Source organism: Gallinula chloropus, assembly GCF_964237585.1.
Source record: "Gallinula chloropus genome assembly, chromosome: 12".
Lineage (NCBI taxonomy): Eukaryota > Metazoa > Chordata > Aves > Gruiformes > Rallidae > Gallinula > Gallinula chloropus.
In genome coordinates, this window is record NC_140097.1 from 20,790,613 (window position 1) to 20,809,548 (window position 18,936).

The 18,936-nt window shown below is 52.9% G+C and overlaps 1 protein-coding gene across 1 annotated transcript in view; it reads left to right on the forward strand.

Moving 5' to 3' along the window:
- Window positions 1-18,936, forward strand: part of CACNA2D2 (calcium voltage-gated channel auxiliary subunit alpha2delta 2) — a gene marked incomplete at its 3' end in the record, with an annotated part of 212,088 nt that overhangs the window by 24,697 nt on the left and 168,455 nt on the right. The window lies entirely within an intron of this gene.

The following is an 18,936-nucleotide window of genomic DNA, read 5'->3' on the forward strand; positions in this document are numbered from 1 at the left end:
CCTGTAAATACATTTATTTTTCATTAGGATGTTTCTGGGTTTGTGGCATCCAGGAAAGCCAAAAGCCATTATGCTGTTCATCTGTTTCAGGGAAAATGAAGATAAACAAGTGTAATGAACTCCTGCTGAAGCCATTTCTCTGTTGTCTTTCCCTTGCTGGAAGCACGTGTGTGTGTGTGTGTGTGTGTGTGTGTGTGGGTACAGCCCTGCTCGTGCTGGATGGGTGTGAGCTGTGCTTGGTGCTTGTGTTACTCATGTGCAAGGAGTCAAGCTCCAAACACTCCATAGCCCCGAGGTTTTGCTGCTGCATCTGGAGAGCTTGGGCATGGGGCATCACACGTGGCTTCCTTCTGGGAAGGAAGGTGAGGATGTGGTGTCTGTGAGGTCCAAGTAGGGCCTGGTGGGGGTGGGAGCAACCTGCAGAAGATGTGGAGGCTGGATGGCTTCATCCCAGTGACGGGCTTGAGAAACCTCTCTGGGAGCCTGTGGTGTGGTGGAGAACATCCAGTGGGATGGAGGTTGGTGGCTAGGGGGTTAAACAGAGCCAGGGACAGGAATGTTGTTTGGAGAACAGGGAAAGCTTGGAAAGCATAGAAAGTAACTGCAGAGAGGCATGAAGAGGAGAATAAAAATGAAAGCGAATATTGAGCTTTCTAGGGTGGCAGATATGCTCTTTCTTCTTCCTAGCCTTTCAATTATTTCTCATTTATTTGAGCCCTCCCTCCAGTGCCCATCCCCACCCTCCCAAGCTGACTTGCTCATTGAGTCCAAGCGAGTTTATGCTGAATTTTGAAATAACTTCTTTTTCTCCATCTCTAAACTGCTAATCTCCCAGGCTGAGGAATCCTGGGACAAAGAGGAGTCCGCAGAGTGGAACTCTGTAAAATTAGCTTTTGCAGCATTAGTGTTTGCACAGTTACAGGCTGAAGACTTGCACACCCCCCTGCCTGGCAGCCTGCCTCCCTCCCCTCCCCGGGGGCCTGTAAGGCAGCGCAGATGAGCTGCTCTCCTCCTCCTCCTCCCCCCCTTGCAGCCATCCCTCTGCTGTGAGAGGGGTGGAGGGGAGATGCTTTCATCCATTCGGACAAGGGTTTAATTAACCTGGGGCTCGTCTGCTGTTGCTGGAATGTGCTCCCTCTCCCATACAGCATGACATCAAAATTACAGTGCCAGTGTCAAAGTCACGGGGTGATTACCTGGGAAAAGAGGGCATCTGGGGGGCTGGTTTTGGGGTGAAGGTGTGGGGCTGAGCCTTGGCGCACGCTGTGGATTGCCACCTGGTGCTGTAAGTCCCCTGTCTGTTCTTGGGCAAGCATCCCTACCCTCCATATGAGGATAGGGATGGGTTTGGAGCTGAGGGAGGATGCTGAGGTGAGCGTGTTAATGACCATTTCGTGTGCTCTCTTACACCCAATTTGGGGTGTAAGAACACTTCTCTTAGGCAACTTCACCAGTTTCTGCTCTGCTGCTTGCTCTCTGCGAGTCACCCGTTCGCCCCCCATCCCCACTGCCTGCGCTTCTTTCTTCCTCACTGCTGCTGCTGCTGGTCATTAACGTGCTCTGCGTGGCAGCTGGGGAATTTCTTCATTGGAAAAGCAAACCCAGGTTGTGTTCCAGCCTCACACATGTCGCAAGGTACTCACAGCCTTGAGCAGGATCCAGCGCTAACGCTGCAAACCCTCCCCGCTTCCTCTCCCGGCCCCGCTCAGCTGATTGCCTTCTATTTTTCCTTGTGGTGTTGTTATTAATAATCATATACCAATCTCCTCTGACAATCACAATCATTTCCTGGGAGAGAGCGAATCCAAGTCAACCACATCCAGCTACCCAGCGGAGTGATGCTGTGCCTACCAGCCTGATGAACGCCTCTTCGGCCCGGGCCCTCTCCGTGCCTGGAGCACTTGATGATGCTGGAGGCTGCACCAGAGGCTTTTGGCTCCACATTTATCTCAAGGAAAGTGGCTGCAGGGAAGAGAGGTGGCTGCCAAGGAGTAAAGGGCATGGGGGGGTTGTTTTTTGGGGAATGATGGTGATGCCCTGGGTGCATCTGCCTGCAGAGGTCCAGTGGGATCACAGAATCATAGAGGTTGGAAGGGACCTGGAGAGCCCATGGGGTCCAACCCCCTGCCAAAGCAGCTCCCCAGCTCATATTGCACCGGGCGGCGTCCAGACAGGGCTGGAATCTCTCCAGAGATGGAGACTCCACACCCCCTGGGCAGCCTGTCCCAGGGCTCCCTCACCCTCAAAACGAAGGGTGAAAGGGCTGTGCAAGGAACTGGTGTTCTCAGTCCAGTTTTGTGTGGATAAGGTCTCTGCTCTCGTGGCATGGCTGGAACTGGCCTTGCAAAAGTTTTTTTAGGGACGGGCTGAGCCATGTACCCCATGCTTCCCCCACGTCTGTTCTCCCAGTTCCCATCCTCCAGTGAGCCAAGTCCCCAGGAGCTCTGGCTAACCAGTTTCCTGCTGGGATTCCCAGTGGCAAAATGGGGGTGAAAGCCTTTTCCCAGAGCTCCCCAGTTTCTCGATTAAGCTCCCTTTCGCTCTCAGCTCGGCTTTGTGGGCTCCCAGGCTACGTTTGCTGCCAGGTTTTTCTACCAGAGCAATTTCCCTTGTTGCAATTCTTGACAGCATCACTTTTTCTCCGAGAAACATTGGGCTGCTGAATGTCTGGCGAACTCAATTGGCCTGGATGGATGGGATGAGCCGGCTGGGTGTGCTCTGAGGCAGAAACCACCCTGCCTTTCTCAAAGGAGTTGCTACCAAAGAAAAGGGGGTGACTGGCTGGGGGGACAGATGGCGCTTGGGTGGGAAGGAGAGCACGGTGGGGAACTGCTTATGGGTGCAGGGCAGGGGGTACCCCCTGTTTCTGTGGCTCTTCTCCAGGCTTCCTCCCCACGTCTGCCTCTTACAGGGATCTAGGGTGTGATTTTGGCTGTGCAATCAGTGTAGCTGGCTGTGCAGTGCTGGGGGACGGGGTTGTCAGGCACGGTTTCACGTGCAGAGGGATTGCTGGGGGTCTGTTGGTGCCCAGGAAGGGCAGAGCTGTGGGTTGTGTCCTGGGAAATGAGGTCAAGAAGCCCTCAGGAGCTCAATTAACCACAGATAACCCGGATGAACTAGGACACCGGTCGCTTGGATGTTTGGGGAAGACAAGAGCCCGTGGCCTGCTTGGTTTGCTCCAGGTTTCTTAGAGTGTTTCCATTTATTTTGCCTGTATTTTTCTCTACCTCATTCATACCCAGAGCTTTCTATGTGTTGCCCTTGTGACCCAGCAGTGTTCTTGGGGGTCGGGGCAGCAAGTGAGCTGCAGTCCCAAAAGCATCTCTTGGGCCACCTGGCTCCTCTCCATCCCCTTGTTCTTTGCTCAAGCAGACTCTGGCATATATTTGTCTTTCTTCTATTTCCTCGTGGATCTTTCTATGAAATGCTGGGAAGTGGATCCAGTTGTAGGTTATGAGCTGTTCAGAGTGAAATTGGAGAGAGATACAGAGTCTGACTGCAGTGGCTGTTAATTTTAATACGCTGCAAGTCTCGAGGTAGCTTTTTATTTCTCCTACACTGAGCTTGCATGCTGCTGCTGCTCCACTCGTCATGGGGGACATGTCATGTGAAACAAAAGGGCTTGGTGAAGGACAGAGGGGGAAAACTCTGCCAGTGTTTTCTAAAACATGAGTTTTATTTTCTTTCAACACAAATCACAATGTCTTGGATGTTTAGGGGTTCGTGGTTTAGCAGTTCAAAGTTTGGCTGCAGTAAAAAGGGCCTTCAAAATGGACCTGGCTCTGCTGGGCAGAAGATGAGGGTGCAGTGGGAAATACCAGTCCTTGCTGGTCTGAGCAAAGTCCTTCACAGGTGAGGGATGGAGGAGAGGTATCAGCAGTGAGAGGCTGTGGAAGGCAGGTTGGTGCTACAGAGTGTGTTCCTTAATGGCTGGATGAGTTGGGCAGTGACCAGTGAAACGGGAAAGGACAGGTCACAGTGGTACAGACCAGAGAAGGGAGGACTCAGGAACTCATTGTAAGATGCTTCAGATAGGCTCTTGCCCTTGTCCTGAACCGAAATACAGTAGAAAAGCTCACATGTTTAACAAGGGAAACCCCAGAAGGTTCACAGTGGGGTTGGAGCAAGCTGGCTGTGTTCACCCAGCACAGGGGCTGGCTTCTGAACTGAAGTTTACTGAGCTCTGCCAGTAACCATGGGATGGGTTTTTTTTTTAGTTTTGTTGGCTTTTTAAGTATTTCTTTCTTTTTATTACAGCTGTTGAGCTGAATGGCCGCTCCCGGGCTGCCTTTGAATTCAGAGAGGGAACGTTGCCATTTGTGTTGTGTCTGTCAGTCGCCTGTGAGCAGCAGGCTGTAGATGTGACCCCATTTGATCATTTGTCAACTTTTTCCCTTTTGTGCTGAATATCTGAGAGCCTGGGCTGAAAACTCCTACCGTTTACGCTCCTTTGACTAGCTGCTGCAACAATTGCAGGTGGTGAAAGAAGAGGCTGGGACGTGGCTACCACACATCTGCAATTGAATATTTGTCAACAATAAGGTACTCGCTCGGCTTGCTAATAACAGGCGTCGGGGAAGAGGTGGTTCCAGTCTTCAGGCACAATTACTGGTTCCCCCAGTCTCTGGGCAGGCTGAAAGCACATCGATCTCCTTTGCAGAGCTGCTCTGGGAGGTGTGTTTCCCATCAGCAGTCGCCTCGGAGGTGTCAGATCCAGAGCAGACCTACAGGTTCTCAGCGTGGTGGTGACACACGGTGCTGAAACCCTTGGGAGATGTGTGTGGGACCTCAGTGGCCATTGAGGAATGGCATGGAAGAGAGGTGGGAAACTGCAGGTCTTTTTGATATCCAACCCTTGTACTCTGGGGCATGTAAAATTCAGCTCTACCCTTGCAAAGGGTGAGCTCATGATTTGGAGGCCGGGGGAAATCTGTCCCCACGTGGAAGGAGAGGAGGATGCTCTTCCCCTGTCTCCTCCCCTCTGGTCAGTCTCCCTGGAGCCTGAGCAGAGCAGAGCTGTGCTTTGACCTGGCTCCTGCTGTCAACTGCTTCCATTTACTCTGCAAAAAAGCTTTTCTCACTGTCTCTAGGGACCAAACTCCCTGGCGGAGGCCATGACTGTGACCACTCTGTGCTCCACACAGGTTCTTGCCCAGACCAGGCTCTGTGAGCAGCAGTGAGACAGTTTTTAGTAGGGTGAGGCTTTTTTTCTCCCACTTCTGTTTCCCATCAGAGGCCGAGCAGCGCCTTTGCACATGGCATATCAGGCCTCTTGCAGCACACTTCATTTAAAAAGCTAATTTGTAATTGCAAAGCAATACACATGCTCCAACAACCCCCTCCTCTCCAAAGCAAACAGAGAAACGCCACAGAGAAATAAAATAAAATGGGATGAGAATTATCCATGCTTGCTCTACTCCACTGTTTGTCTGCTGGGGGAAAAATGGGGTGAAGAGAAGTTGCTAAAGTAAATACAATTAAAAAAAATGTAAGAATAGGAAAACAGCCTCTAATGTACTTAGTGTGGCAGGCTGTGAGATGGGGATTAGCCCAGCCTGTTCTCCCACTCAGCACAGTGGGCTCTGAGCTGGAGTGGGACTGAGGGTGCTGTTTTCCTGTCTCCCCTTCTGCATGGAAACGTGGGTGCTGGCAGCAAGGGGGTGATGCCAGATGTCCAGTGCCAGCTCAGGACCGCGGTCAAGCTCCTTGGTGTCCCCTGTGCCTTTGGGAGGAGGGGAGCAAGTGATTTATCTTGCTGTGTGGTTATGGATTCGACTGAACCTGCCCACCAGCAGGCTCTGCTTGCACCCCTGCCCTTCGTGAGTGCTTTTCCAGAGCCAGGTCCCCGCGTTAGCAACGCAGCTGCTGCCTGCCGCTGTCCCCTGCCTTCCCCTCCATCGCTCCCCGGCTGGCTGCGCCGTCCTCCTTGCCGAGCCCTCCCACTCGGGCTGGGTTGGAGAGGGGAAGGGGAACCTGCTGCTGCCGGGCTTTGCTCTGCAGAGCTGCCAGCTCCCATTCTTGTCATCCCTGCTCCGCTCTGCCTCTGCCAGTTCGGCGGGGGCATTTGCAAAGGCATTCACCGGGGATTGGAGGGGCAGGGAGCTGAGGAGGAACGAGCAGCCCTGGCTGAGGAGCGTCTCAGGGCTGGGATGTGCGGTGGGGGCCGGTGCATGCCAGGATCCTGTCGCTGCCGGTATCTTTTGCTGCAGCTTTTTTTGCAGCATCACAAAAGCCAGGGTGGAATTAGGCCACGTAGCCCGTGGCACGAGCGCTGCTTGTTGGCGTTGTTAATGGCTCTGCTCGGAATGTGCTGACTGTTTCTGAACAAAAGCTCCAAAGCAACCCTTACCAATTAATCATTATTAATCCTTGGGGCTCGTTTAGCTTTGCAGGCGGCTGGTCAGGGTGATAAATGCCGATTCCGTTGCGTGATCACTGTGGCCATGTGCTGCTCAGCTCAGCCTCTCTTGGATGGCAGCAGAGCCTTGTAGTGGGAGCTCCTGTGTTTTCATGGGCAGCCTGGCCATTGTGGGACAGCAGTTTACCCATCCCTCTCCCTGGTCATTCACCTCTCCTCTCCCATGAGCTCCTGTGAAACACCAGCACAGTGTTTGCAGCCTAAAGCAGGTACGTGGGTGGTACAACTACCTGGAGGGAGGTTGTGATGAGCTGGGGCTCAGCCTCTTCTCGCAGTTAAGTAGTAATAGGACGAGAGGGAATGGCTGGGAGTTCTTCCAGGGGAGGTTCAGGTTGGAAATGAGGAGAAATTTCTTCTCCAAAAGAGCAGTTGGGCATTGGAACGGGCTGCCCAGGGAGGTGGTGGAGTCACCATCCCTCAGGGTGCTCAAGGACAGGGTGGATGAGGTACTTAGGGACATGGTTTAGTGAGTAATATAGGTGGTAGGGGGGCAGTTGGACTAGATGATCTTGGAGGCCTTTTCTAACTTTACTGGTTCTGTGATAATGCTGGCATGACTAAGATGGACCTGGAGAGTTCATCTCACACCTGTTGCCATCGGTTCTGTGACTCCTCTCTTATTCCACCGCAGAGGCTGGCAAGGAGAGGTCCACTCAGGCCCTGAGCCTGTCTCAATCTAGTGAGGTCAGGGATTTCTTGGGGAAAAAACTTGGCCAGAACTTTATTCCTACTAAACTGGAAGGTAGCACAGAGTTCTTTGCACCTCCAGTCTCAAGATCCCCCAGCAGGGTGGAGATACTTTGCCCAGCCAGCGCATGGGGATGGGGTACTGGTACCACAGGAGGTTGTTGCAGGGCACAGTTAACTTGCCTCTCTGCAGCCTGTGGGAATCCAGCACCAGCAGTCCCAGGAGGAGAGCAGGATGGGTGTGCCCAGCACTGGAGTGGCAGAGCACAGCAGTGAGCAGGTCTGGCTGGCAGAGCACGTGGAGGGTTGTCTTCTCCTCGGGCTGCACCTTGTGTGCTGGTTGAAGTGCAGCGCTGCACCGCTGGCTCCTGCCAGGATCCAGCTGTGGCAGCCTGGTCCCCTGCTCTGCTGGCATCCACAGCTACGTAGGGCCATGAACTGGGGGCGAAATACCCTCCTCTGACCAGTGAATTGGGGCTCTCAGCCACCAGGTTCACTAAGAGTCTCAGAGATAAGTTCTCGGCCTTTCCATATCGTGACTTCTTCCACTCCAAGTGCTGCCCGTGTAATCTCCTGCACATTTCAAAGCTACTTGAAACAGCTTCTTGCTTTAGTGCTTGCCAGATTCCCCCCCAGCTGCCAGGAAGAGAGTAAGCAGCCGCTGCCTGTTCTACTTGAGAAATTCAGCTGCCAAGTGGTTATTTACAGCGGGCAGAGGAATGAAAATGTTAAATGAAATCAATTGCTGGCAATGTGAAAAAAGGAAGGGGGGGGGTGGGAGGAGGAACACTGAACCCTTACAAAATCAGGATTACACTGGCTGCAAGCTGCAGCCACCTCAGAACGATTGCAGGCAGCAGACAGCCCTATGGCAGCACCACAAAGCCATGGCCCACGTTAGCCCAGCCTCCGCTGACTCCGGCTTGCGTTTCCCTTTCATCTCCCTGCCCCCGTCCGGTTTGGTGCCTCTCTTGGCAGCAGAGGGGGAGATGGGAGAGCTTTGCAAAGGAAGCTGGATTGTGTTAAAACAGTTGTTTCAATTCATTTCAACATCAGGCTCCCTGCCTGGATTTAACCCGGAGGTAAATGAAAAATTAAAAGCTAAATGAGCCCCATCTCCCTGATGAACATTGAATTTTGCCTTAAAAGTGGGAGCATCTTTATTTCCCCTCACTTTTGCAGGGGGGGTGGGGGTGGGGGAAGGTTACTGAGAGAGGCAGCTGGGTAGTTGAGTTTTTGCTGGATCACAAGTCAACTTTTTTTTTTCCCTTTACACAGAAGCCTGGGGCTTCCCTGCTGCATCTCTACAGAGACAAGTGAATCACAGCCTTGCATTGGGCAGTGAGGCAATTAATCAGCCATTAAAAAGGAAGACCTGCTGTCTTCTAAACCAATTAGAAGGGAACTGGTCGCTTGTGTAACTAATGCAGTGGGGTTACTACTAAGATACAGACCCATCGTGGAGAGAGGAGCTGAAATAAGTCTCTATTACAGGGCTTGGAAGAGCATGTTGAAGCCATCAGGGCAGCAGATCTTCCTCTGAAAGGGGACTTTGAGTTTGCAGCCCTACCTTGCAGTAAACAAGGTCCCCTCTGCTTGCCTCACGGGTGGCTGAGTGTGGGAGTGTTAACTCTTGATGATGAAGTGCTTTTAAAATCCCTGTTTCTCTTAGATCTTCACTGGGTGGGTGGGTGGAGAAGAGGTGGAGGATATGTGATGGTCTAGCTGCTGGAGACCACCTCTGAAGCTGGGTGCAAGAGGTGAAGCAGCACTCTGGGGTGCTTCGCTGCCTGTCAGAGTGGGGAGAGCTCTGTGCTGTGCATGGGGAAGGGTGAAGGGATGATGCTGCCAAGGTGCTGCTATACCTGGAGCAGGGTTTGGTCCTCACTCTATTCACACAGCGCCTTGTCCTGCTTGTCTGCAGCGTGGGGCTGCTGGCAGGGGCCTGGGCTGATGTTTTGCATAGCTCTGGGCTTGTGTTTGGGTCGGTGGTGGTGTGGGGCAGGATCAGTGGTGGTGTGGGGCAGGATCAGTGCTGAGCCAGCACGCTGTGTCATCTGTGGCTTCTGCAGGGTTTCTCCAGCAGCCACTGGAGCAAATCTCAAGCACTGAGCTGGTTGCATTGGGCTTTCAGTCCTTGGCACTTCTGCTAATGTGCTAATTTGAGCTGCTCTCTCCTGACAGCACACTCAGTCTGCTGGGTCCTGAGTCAAATAGAGCAGGGGGGCAACCTCAGCCTTGCTACCTGGGAGCGGCCAGCCAGGGCTTCAGCCCCAAGAAGGGCAGCATGTGGATTTGGGGACCAGCCCCGTGCTCCATCCATTCTGCCAAGGACCTGTGGGATTGGGTGGTGCTGGCCAGGGTGGTGTCATGGCTGTAGAGAAGGAGATGCTGGGTGGGAGGATTCTCAAGCTGGCCTGTTCCTTGCCTGTTCAGTACATCCTGCTTTCCGGAGAGGTGTGATTGGTGCTGTTGGACTGTGAAAGCAGCAAGATGTATGTTTGACTTTACCTAATATACTGAGTGCAGCTACTTAGGAACAGTGCAAACGAGAGGGACAGATAAATCATGGCTTTGTGTCAGTCCTGGCAATGATTCCGCTTCTGCTCCATCACAACACGGGGCCTCTTCGTTTCACTGGGAACGTGGGACTTACACTGACATTCCCAGCATCCCAGACTGGTTTGGGTGGGGAGAGAGCTTAGAGCCCACCCAGTCCCACCCCCTGCCAGGGGCAGGGACATCCCCCACCAGCCCAGGGTGCCCGAAGCCCCATCTAGCCTGGCCTTGAATCCTGCCAGCTTCTCTGGGCACCTTGTGCCAGGGCCTCCCCACCCTCATCATAAAAAAATCCTTTCTAATATCTAATCAAACTCTCCCTTCTTTCAGTTTAAACACATTAGTCTGTGTCCTATCACTCCATGCCCTCAACAGCACTAATTTCAACAGATCTTTCTAGACCAACCACAGTAGGTGTTGCTAATCCTTTTATTTCTCTTTTTATTTTTTTTTAGGGGGGTTGTTTTGTTTTGTTTTTGTTTGGTTGGGTTTTTGTAACTCCAGTAAGTAGGAATAATTTCAGAGCAGATTCGTGGTAAGGGGACTTTCTAGCATAAAATTTTGGAGAGGCAGCATGGGGCTGTGAGAAGGGGGCTCTGAAAAGCACTTGGTGACTGTAGGAAAGACACTTTTAACTTCCCTGAGCCTCTGTTTCCCTGGCTCCCCTTGTTCCACCATGTGTTAATTCATGTTTTTTCTTGAGAGTGGTATTCTCATCACTGGTGCATCAGCCTGTCTTGCCCACTGACTCAATCTGGTACCAATGTGAGTATGTGGTGGCAGTGCAGGTCTGAGTGTCAGCCTGGGACAATAAGCTCCTTTTGCTTGCTGCTAGGGAAATTCTGCATTTTAGGGTGAGTTCAACAGGAGCTTGGGGCTGGTCCTGGCCCCACCACCACTGGACTGCGTGCTGTTGTGTGAAGTCTGGCTGAGCAGAGTGCCTGTTGCTCTCCAGATCCTTCATCATCACCTCCTGTTCCTGCCCAGCCCCAGTTCAACTAATTTTACCCTTAGAGGTGGGTGTGCAGGGGGTTTTTGCCATGTTTTGCTGAGTCAGGCCTTTCATTATGCCACACACTCGTGCCAGTTGTGCATCCCAAATGAAGGATGCCCTCATGATCCACCCAGCCCTTGGCTCATGAGCAGGGAAGGTGGATCACAAGGATCTGGGTGGATCATGAGCTGTAGTGGATCATGAGCTGTAGTGGATCATGAGCTGTGTAGCCTGCTGAGCTGATCCTCAAATTGAGTTTGAAGTCATTAAGTGGGAAAGAAAATCTTTTGTGACAAGTGATTTCCCTGAGCAGGTGACAAACTGTAATGAAGCAAGGTGGTTTGGCTGGAAGGGCTTAGGATAGCAGCTGTGTTCCCAGCCTCCTCTGCCAGCGATCTGGGCAGGAGAGGATTCGTGGGGAACTGTCCCCTGTAGCTGCAAGATGGATGTTGGCCTTGGAGTAACTTTCACAGGCTTTTCCACAAGATGTTGCTGGAGCTGCTTTGAGAGCAGAGGCAGGATGGGTGACTGTTCCACTGCTGTCTGAGTTGTGCTCGGTTGGTTGTGAAAAACTTGTGAGTAAACAGCACCCCTGGAAAATGGTGTTGTTGGAGGGCTCTGGGCTGTTTAGCTGTGGTATTGCTGGTTGTATCTACACAGTTTCTTTCTCTTGCTTTGGTTCTGTTCCTGTGGGACTGGATGTAACCCACGTGCATCTGCAACAGGACTAGTTGTAGTGGTGGGTACATGGCAGATGGCACAGCTTTAGCAAGTGGCTACAGAGACTGGCATCTCAGCCATATCCAGAGCTCTTTCCAACACAGCAAGACATTGCAGTGCTGCCCTCGGTCAGGAGAAGCATCACAGGATCACAGGGGTTGGAAGGGACCTGGAGAGCCCATGGGGTCCAACCCCCTGCCAAAGCAGCTCCCCAGCTCATATTGCACAGGGCGGCGTCCAGACGGGGCTGGAATCTCTCCAGAGATGGAGACTCCACACCCCCTGGGCAGCCTGTCCCAGGGCTCCCTCACCCTCACTGGGGAAAAGTTCTTCCCCATCTTGCTGTGGAACTTCCTGTGCTCCAACTTGCAGCCATTGCCCCTTGTCCTGTCCCCACAGACACTGAAAAGGGGCTGCCCATTCCCCCTGCATCCCACCCTTCAGATATTGATAAACATTCATAAGGTCCCCCCTTAGTCTTCTTTTCTCCAGGCTGAACAGCCCCAGCTCACTCAGCCTTTCCTCACAGGGGAGATGCTCCAGGCCCTTCATCATCTCCGTAGCCTCCTCTGGACTCTCTCCAGGAGATCCCTGGCTTTTATATCCCAGGGAGCCCAGAACTGGACACAACACTCCAGGTGGGGCCTGACCAGGGCAAGAAGTGCAAGCAAGAGCACAGGCACAGTGTTTGCAGTGAGGTTTGGGTAGAAGAGCACCAAAACAAGCTGAGGATGTGCAGCACGAGAGCTGCTGCTGACAGCAGGATGCTGGAACGGGCTGAGCAGTTGCTCGTACTAATGTGCAGGTAACCAAGTCAGACCAAGTGACAGTGTTTGGGGAGGTGCTGCAGTAGCCTGTCTTGGCTGAGCAGCTTGCAGGTATCCTGGCCCGGACAGCACCTGGCTGTCTCTAATTCCACTCCTGTACTGTGTAGGCAAGAGATTTCTCTTGTCTTGGCAAGCTAGGGATTAAAAATTAAGTCCCCAAAATAAAAGAGATGGGAGGAAGGAGATGGTCCTTAAAGCAGGTGATGCTCACCATACACTACTAGCCAAGAGGTTTCTGGGGTGTTCCTCTGAGGTGGGGGGTGCTTTGGCAGAGGAGACCCTTGGAGCACTGCAGGGCACCTGCTCCTGATTTCTTCCCCCCTCCCTTGATGGCCAGTTATGCAGTGTGGAGGTGGGTTGCTTTTTCTGAGCACAACATCAGCTGCTGGCTGAGCTGTGCTGTGGACTCAAGGGTTATGTCCTGTAGTGGGGGGTGCTGCTGGTTCTGCCAGGTTGTTCCTGGGGAGCAGTCGCCTTCTGTGGGTGCTCACTGGCTGCAGAGGAGCCTGAGCTCTGCGCTGCCTGCTTGGGGTGAGCTGATAACGACCACCCCCTTGCCCTCAGGGCTCACACTGCACCTGCTTAATGGCATTTCTCCCACAAAAGGATAGTGATGAATCACCCAGGCTAGACACTGCTGTCTGAGGCGACCAGCTGCTGACCTTCAGGAGGCTTGGATTTATACCTTGGAGCAGGCAGTGAATTCCTGATGCCCAGGGCTGTGCTGAGCTGGGAGCTGCTCTGCTGCTGTCCATCCTGCTCCAGATGAAGTGATCTAGCTGGAGCTGCTGCTGACACCGGCAGGGCTCTGGAGCAGCAGTGCACAGGGTGTGGAGCTGGTGGATGATGACCACCTGTGAGCTAATGGGGCCTCAGCTGCCTTAACTGGCCTCAGCTGGGACCCACACCCATTGCCCCCAGTAGCTCATTTGAGCTCAGGTCTCCGTGCTGGCCTGAGCTGTGTTGGAGGTGTGCTGTTGCTAGCTCTGGTGCCTGAGGTGCTGGCTCCCTGGATGGATCCCAGATCCACATCACAGGTCCTTGGGGCAGCACTGCTTCTTACTGGGCCTCCTGGATGGCTCTTGGAGTGATGTTGTGGATAGCTTGGCCTCTGACCCTGTCTCCTGGATGGACTTTGGGCTTCCGCTGCAGGTAGTGTCTGCAGTTCTGTCTCTCTCTCCTTTTGGCTGAGCTCAGAGGGTGGCCCTTGGCTCTGACTTGTCACCTCACCCAGGGCTGCCCATGGGACCTGTCACCACCCAGCTCTGCTCAGTCCTTGTGGAGCTGTGCTGGGTCAGTGAGGGCTGCCCTGTGGTCACCCATGGTTCCTGCCTTGTCCTTGGTGTAGCACAGCCACGCTTCCTGGCACTAGGCCTGGCCTTGGAGGTGTAACATGGGGCTAGGGCAGTGCTGCTAATGAGCTCTTGGTAATCAACTTTGACCATTTGCATTTTCTGAGCTCTCTATTGCTCTTGCCCAGGGTTTCTGGGCTGCTGGTGTTTGGGATGTGGAGTGGAAAGGCTGTGCTGTTCTGCTTGGGAGGTGTCTCCCAGGGGAAGAGAGGGGTGAGGATGTTACTTAAAAGGGGTACCAAAGATTTAATACATGTACTGGGAATGGAGCAGGGATCCTTTCTTGGAGGCACTAGGTGTGAGCAGTGCTGCTCTGCATGCAGGGCTTGAACGTGGACTGGGGGAGGGATCAACAGGAGCAATTGATGCCAGCTGGAGACACCAGGAACTTTATTTTTTTATTTAAGAAGAGCTTGAAAGCAGCACAAACCCCACCACACTTGCATATTCCAAGCAGTGCACGTAAGCAGGACTCACTTTTACATTTTTCAGAGCAGATTAGCGATTTTCTAATTAGGGAAAGAGCTGAATATTGAGCACTGAAATGGATAAGCGACTTAAAAAGAACACAGAAAATTGCAAAGTGAAATCACTTAAATCAGCCTTGTCTCCTCCCCCCTTCATGCTTGGTGTGCTGTTTATCTTGGCAAATGGAGGGAAAATAAATTCCCTGGAGGTGGCACATACACATTGGTACCTGAATGCATCAGATACATCTGTGCAGAGAGGGAAAAGCCCAAAACTGCAGGGTTTGGGAATTGTTTTTCTGGCCCTGCAGAAACAGGAGGAGGGCTGCAGCCATCCCTGGCTGGGGCTTGGTCTGTCCACCACACCCAGCAGCAGCTCTTCACCGACTTCTGCTCTGGATCTGGATGTGGATGAATGACAGGCCCGTTGTACAGGGTTGCTGGGCCCTTTTTGGGGGGGGTTCAGCCTCGTCCCCTCCTTGGCTGGGTGGAAGGATGCCTTGGCTGTGCCCCTCAGCGAGGTCCTGGGGCAGCTTCCTCCTGGGAAGATGCAACACATCCCTGGCCACATGCTTCTAGCATAAAGCATGCTTTGAAGGCTTAGGGCTCATCCTGCTTGGCAGGCATGGAGAGCCCTTTGCCTTTCCATGCCTTCTATTTGCCACCCACAAAACTGGGGCGTAGCAATTGCCAAAATTGGACTGACCCAGTCCAGGTTGCTGCCTGGGGCCAGCACAAGGCGCTCTGGGGAGGTGCAGGAGGCAATTTAATCTTTTTCTTCTGTAATCCCAAGGATAAAGGTAAAGGAAGTGTTATGACCCATGAGGATGCAGGGCAGGGAGTGTGTGTTGCTGTGCACGCAGGCAGCGCTTGGCACGCTGCAGCCACTGCTGGACCATAAATAAATGTTAGTGGGCACTCTCTCTCCCAAAGCACCTATCACCGCTGCCATCCATGTGGAAAGAGGAAAGTAAATAGATTCTTGGATTGTCTTAAAGGCAGAAGGGAATAGGATAGGATCAGTCTATTGGATTTGTTGAATAAACTAAAAAACAAGATATAATTCTCTGCAGATGCAGGGTAATGGACTATGCTGGATTTTGCATTTCAAGCACTGGAACGCTCAAACTGAGCTGTCAAAAAACTGGTGGGGTTGTTTGAATTAACCATGGCTTGAACTGGGCACAGTGTCTTTCTGACTCCCTTCTGCTGGGGCAGCGTTTCTGCCTGGCTGCAGCTCACACGGCGCGCTCAGCTTGCGTGCGAGGAGCTGCGTGCTCTGCCCCACAGCGCCTGCAGTGGGGATTGGGTGCTGGGGAGCCAAAAACCTGCTTCAGCCCTTGGCTGGAAAGCTGACAGTGCATCTGGGATCACATTGATGATCTCTCGAGGTCCCTTCCAACCCCTGTGATGAGCAGTGTCCCAGAGACAGGAAGGCAGGTTGCTGGGTGGAAGCTCCTGGTGTAAATCCAGCCAAAATCACTCCTGTGCCTCAATCAGAACTTGCATCCAGGGGTCCCTTCCCACCAAGGATCAGCATGACTTGTTTGGCTGGGAGCTCGGCAGAGGCTGAGGACAACCCCCTTGCCCCCCCACCCCTGGGCTCTTACCCCTTGTCTGTCTGAGATATTTGGGTGAGAAGATGTTACAGCCCAGCAAAAGACAGCATTGTGCTGCTGTCAGTGCTGCTTGTCCCCCTCCCTGCTCTGTGAATGCAGGAGCATGGTGCCAAAGAGGCAAAATGTGTTGGGGAAATACCTTCCTTTTAGAGGGGCCCTTTGTACTGGCCTTAAATATAGGGAAGAGGGATTTGTGCATTCCCCAACAGCTGTGGGAAGGGATGAAGATCAGAGGCTGTGAGATGAGAGAGGTCGGTGGGGAAACGACCCATCACGGTGTTGGCATTTGGGGGATCAGGCTTCAGTTCTGGGGTGTTTCTAAGTATTTGGCCTGAGGCAAACACATAAAGGGACTGAAGCACACAGATGCTGTGAGGAACGATCAGCCCTGCAGCAGGCCCTTGGTGTAGCTTTAAGCCATCTAGAGGAGCACTGCTACATCCTATGAGTCGTATCGAAGTTGGAAAACCTTTGCTGGGCACCAGCAGTCCCCTTCAGGCATGCAGAGCACGTTGCTTTTAGAACATGGGTGATACCTTCTGGCTGCCTGTACAGTAAAAGAATGTCAGGATGGTGTAAGTTCACTCTAGTGTGTGTGTTCCCATTTCTCTCCCCCAAAACAGCTTGGGAACCAGAGGTTTTGGCTGCATGGTTTGCTCCCTGGCGTAGGGTCGCAGTGGACACGAGTGTCACGGGGCAGCTGCTGTCACAGCACGTTCTGTGGCCAAGAAAGGATGTTTTAGTTACACTTGTGTTTTTCTTTAGGGAAAGCAGATAGACAGTCTTTGGTGTGTGGAGGTATTAGGTGGTACCTGTGGCTCGAGTCCCGTGTCTCAGGTGACCTCTGGAATCGCTCCCATCAGATTTATGTCCAGCAGTATGGTGTGTGTTGGGGGTGGCTTTGAGCAAAGGTGAAACTGTTCTGTCACCTTTGCTTTTCCTGCTGAGGAGATGTGGCAGGTGGGTGCATGTCCTTTGGGAGCCACAGATGGTTTCATCTGTGGTATCTTGTGTCCTTGGAGACCGTGGGTTTGGTGCCTTTCTGCAAACTACAGCTGCTGGAGCACACATCTGATGCAACCTCAGTCGTACAGACAGAGCCTGAAGAGTCCATGGACTAAGGGATGTGTTTTCTGTGTGCATGTGCATCCTCACTTCAGTGTGCAGTAGCCATGTCATGGGAGAGGGGTTGGCTTTGATCCCACCAGGTGCCAGCTAGAGGGATGCTGGTGGGGCAGCCTGAGTTTGCGGGTGGCCCTTGCAGATCATAGAATCCCAGACTGGTCTGGGTTGGAAGGGACCCCAAGGATCACAGAGCTCCAACCCTCTGCTACAGGCAGGGCCACCAACCTCCAGGCCTGGAGCTACACAAGGTTACCCAGGGCCCCATCCAACCTGGCCTTGGACACCCCCAGGGATGGGGCACCCACCCCCTCTCTGGGCAGCCTGTTCCAGCCCCTCACCACTCTCTCTGGAAAGAACTTCCCCCTAATATCCAATTTAACCCTTCCCTCCTTTAGCTTCACTCCATCCCCCTTGTCCTGCCACTCTCTACCCTTTTAACAAGCTGATTCCCCTCCTGTTCCTCTGCTCCCTTCAGGGACTGGAAGGCTGCAATGAGGTCCCCCCACAGCCTTCTCTTCTCCAGGCTGAACCAGCCCTGATGTGATGAAGTATTAGCCACAGCCCTTTGTGACATGTGCTGTGGTCCTCTGGCCCTCTGAGTGGAGCTCTGCTGAGTTGGCTTGGACAGAGTTCTTGGTGGCAGAGGAGGTTGGGCTGAGTTACACCCAGCCCGAGTTGCGGTTTAACTCTTTAGAGCCTCAGGGCCAGGTGCTGATGGAGGAGGGTCTGCCTGCTGTCTGCAGGCCCTTAAGCTGTGAGGGTGACTGATGTCCTTTCTCTGCAGTAGCTGAGATGCTGGCTTGCAGAAATCCAGCACAGAGTTGCTCAGTGAGGCCTCACCACCTCTCTCAAGCAGCAGCCAACTCGTCCCGCTCGGTGCCCAGGCAGGAAATAAACTTGCTAAATGAGTATATTTACTGCAAATGAATTTGTACCAAATCTTGTATGTGCAGCAAAATCCCCTTAGATGAGCATCTGATAAAGGATTAAAACTATTAAATGATTAAAAAATCCCCTCCACCAAATGGTGAAGCATGCAGATTATAGGGTGCTCTGTTGTTTTGTTTTTCCCCTTGGCTTTGCTTTTCCCACCCTCCTTGCCCTGTTTGAGGGGAGGGAAAGGAGGTGGCCCTGCTGCAGCCCTGAGGCACCAGGGGTGCCCAGGAAGCCGGTGGTGCTGGGCACGCTGCAGGGCTCCTGTGTGTTTGGAAGCCAGGGAACAAGATTAAACCCCTCTTATTCCAGTTCCTTTCGGCTTTAGGATGTGTCACCCTCCTTGGTAAGCCTGTTTGCAGAGGTGCCCTGGAGCTCAGCACCTTCCTGACACCCATGCTGTGGGGAGGTGCTGGCAGGTGACCTTGTCTGTGTTGTATGGTAGTGGGAAGGAAGTGTCAGGCCATCTCCCCTGTCACAGCATCATGTGGCTGGGACACTTCCATGTCACCCGTTGCCTTTGGGTACACATTGCCCAGCATTTGGGGCTTGCTGGGGGTATCTTAGCACATGGATTTAAAGTGATAATTGGGACAGCCATCAAAGACCTGATATCAGAGGAAAAGTGCCAGATACTCTACTGTGAAGGGTCTGGCTAAAGCTCCATCTGATGTTCATTGTGTGCACAAGGCTCACATGTGCTTTGTCCTCACCCTAACCTAGAAGGTGTGAGAAGACTGCCTTGTTAGGGTCCTGTGCAACTCCTCCCAGCTCTTGGGAAGGAAGGTTTGGTGCCAGTAGGGATGGGGAGGAGATACAGGCCACTGTTAGGACCCTGGAGGCTCACATGAGAATGAAACATCAGTCTCCCTGCTGTGAGAGGGTTTCTGCTGGGGGCTCCAGCAGAGCCAGGGCTGCCCCCAGGCTGCTGAGGGCCTGTTTCAGGTTCTAGAGTTGGACCCTTCTGCCCAAGGGCTGCTGCCCAAAGTACCTGTATTCGTGGGGTGCTGGGCATGGGTGCTGCTCTGCTGAGGATATTTTGGGGTCAGGCTGGATAACGGCTTGTTTAACATAACCCTGATTAGGCAGTCAGGGGACCGCATCGGAGTCCAAGTCATTAGGAGCTGTCAGCAGCCGAGCATTCAGGTGGAAGGATGGGAGAGGAGGAAGGAAGAGCCAAAGGGGCTGTTGCAGTGGTGGTGTCAGCTCAGTATTTATGAGGGGAATAAGCCTCT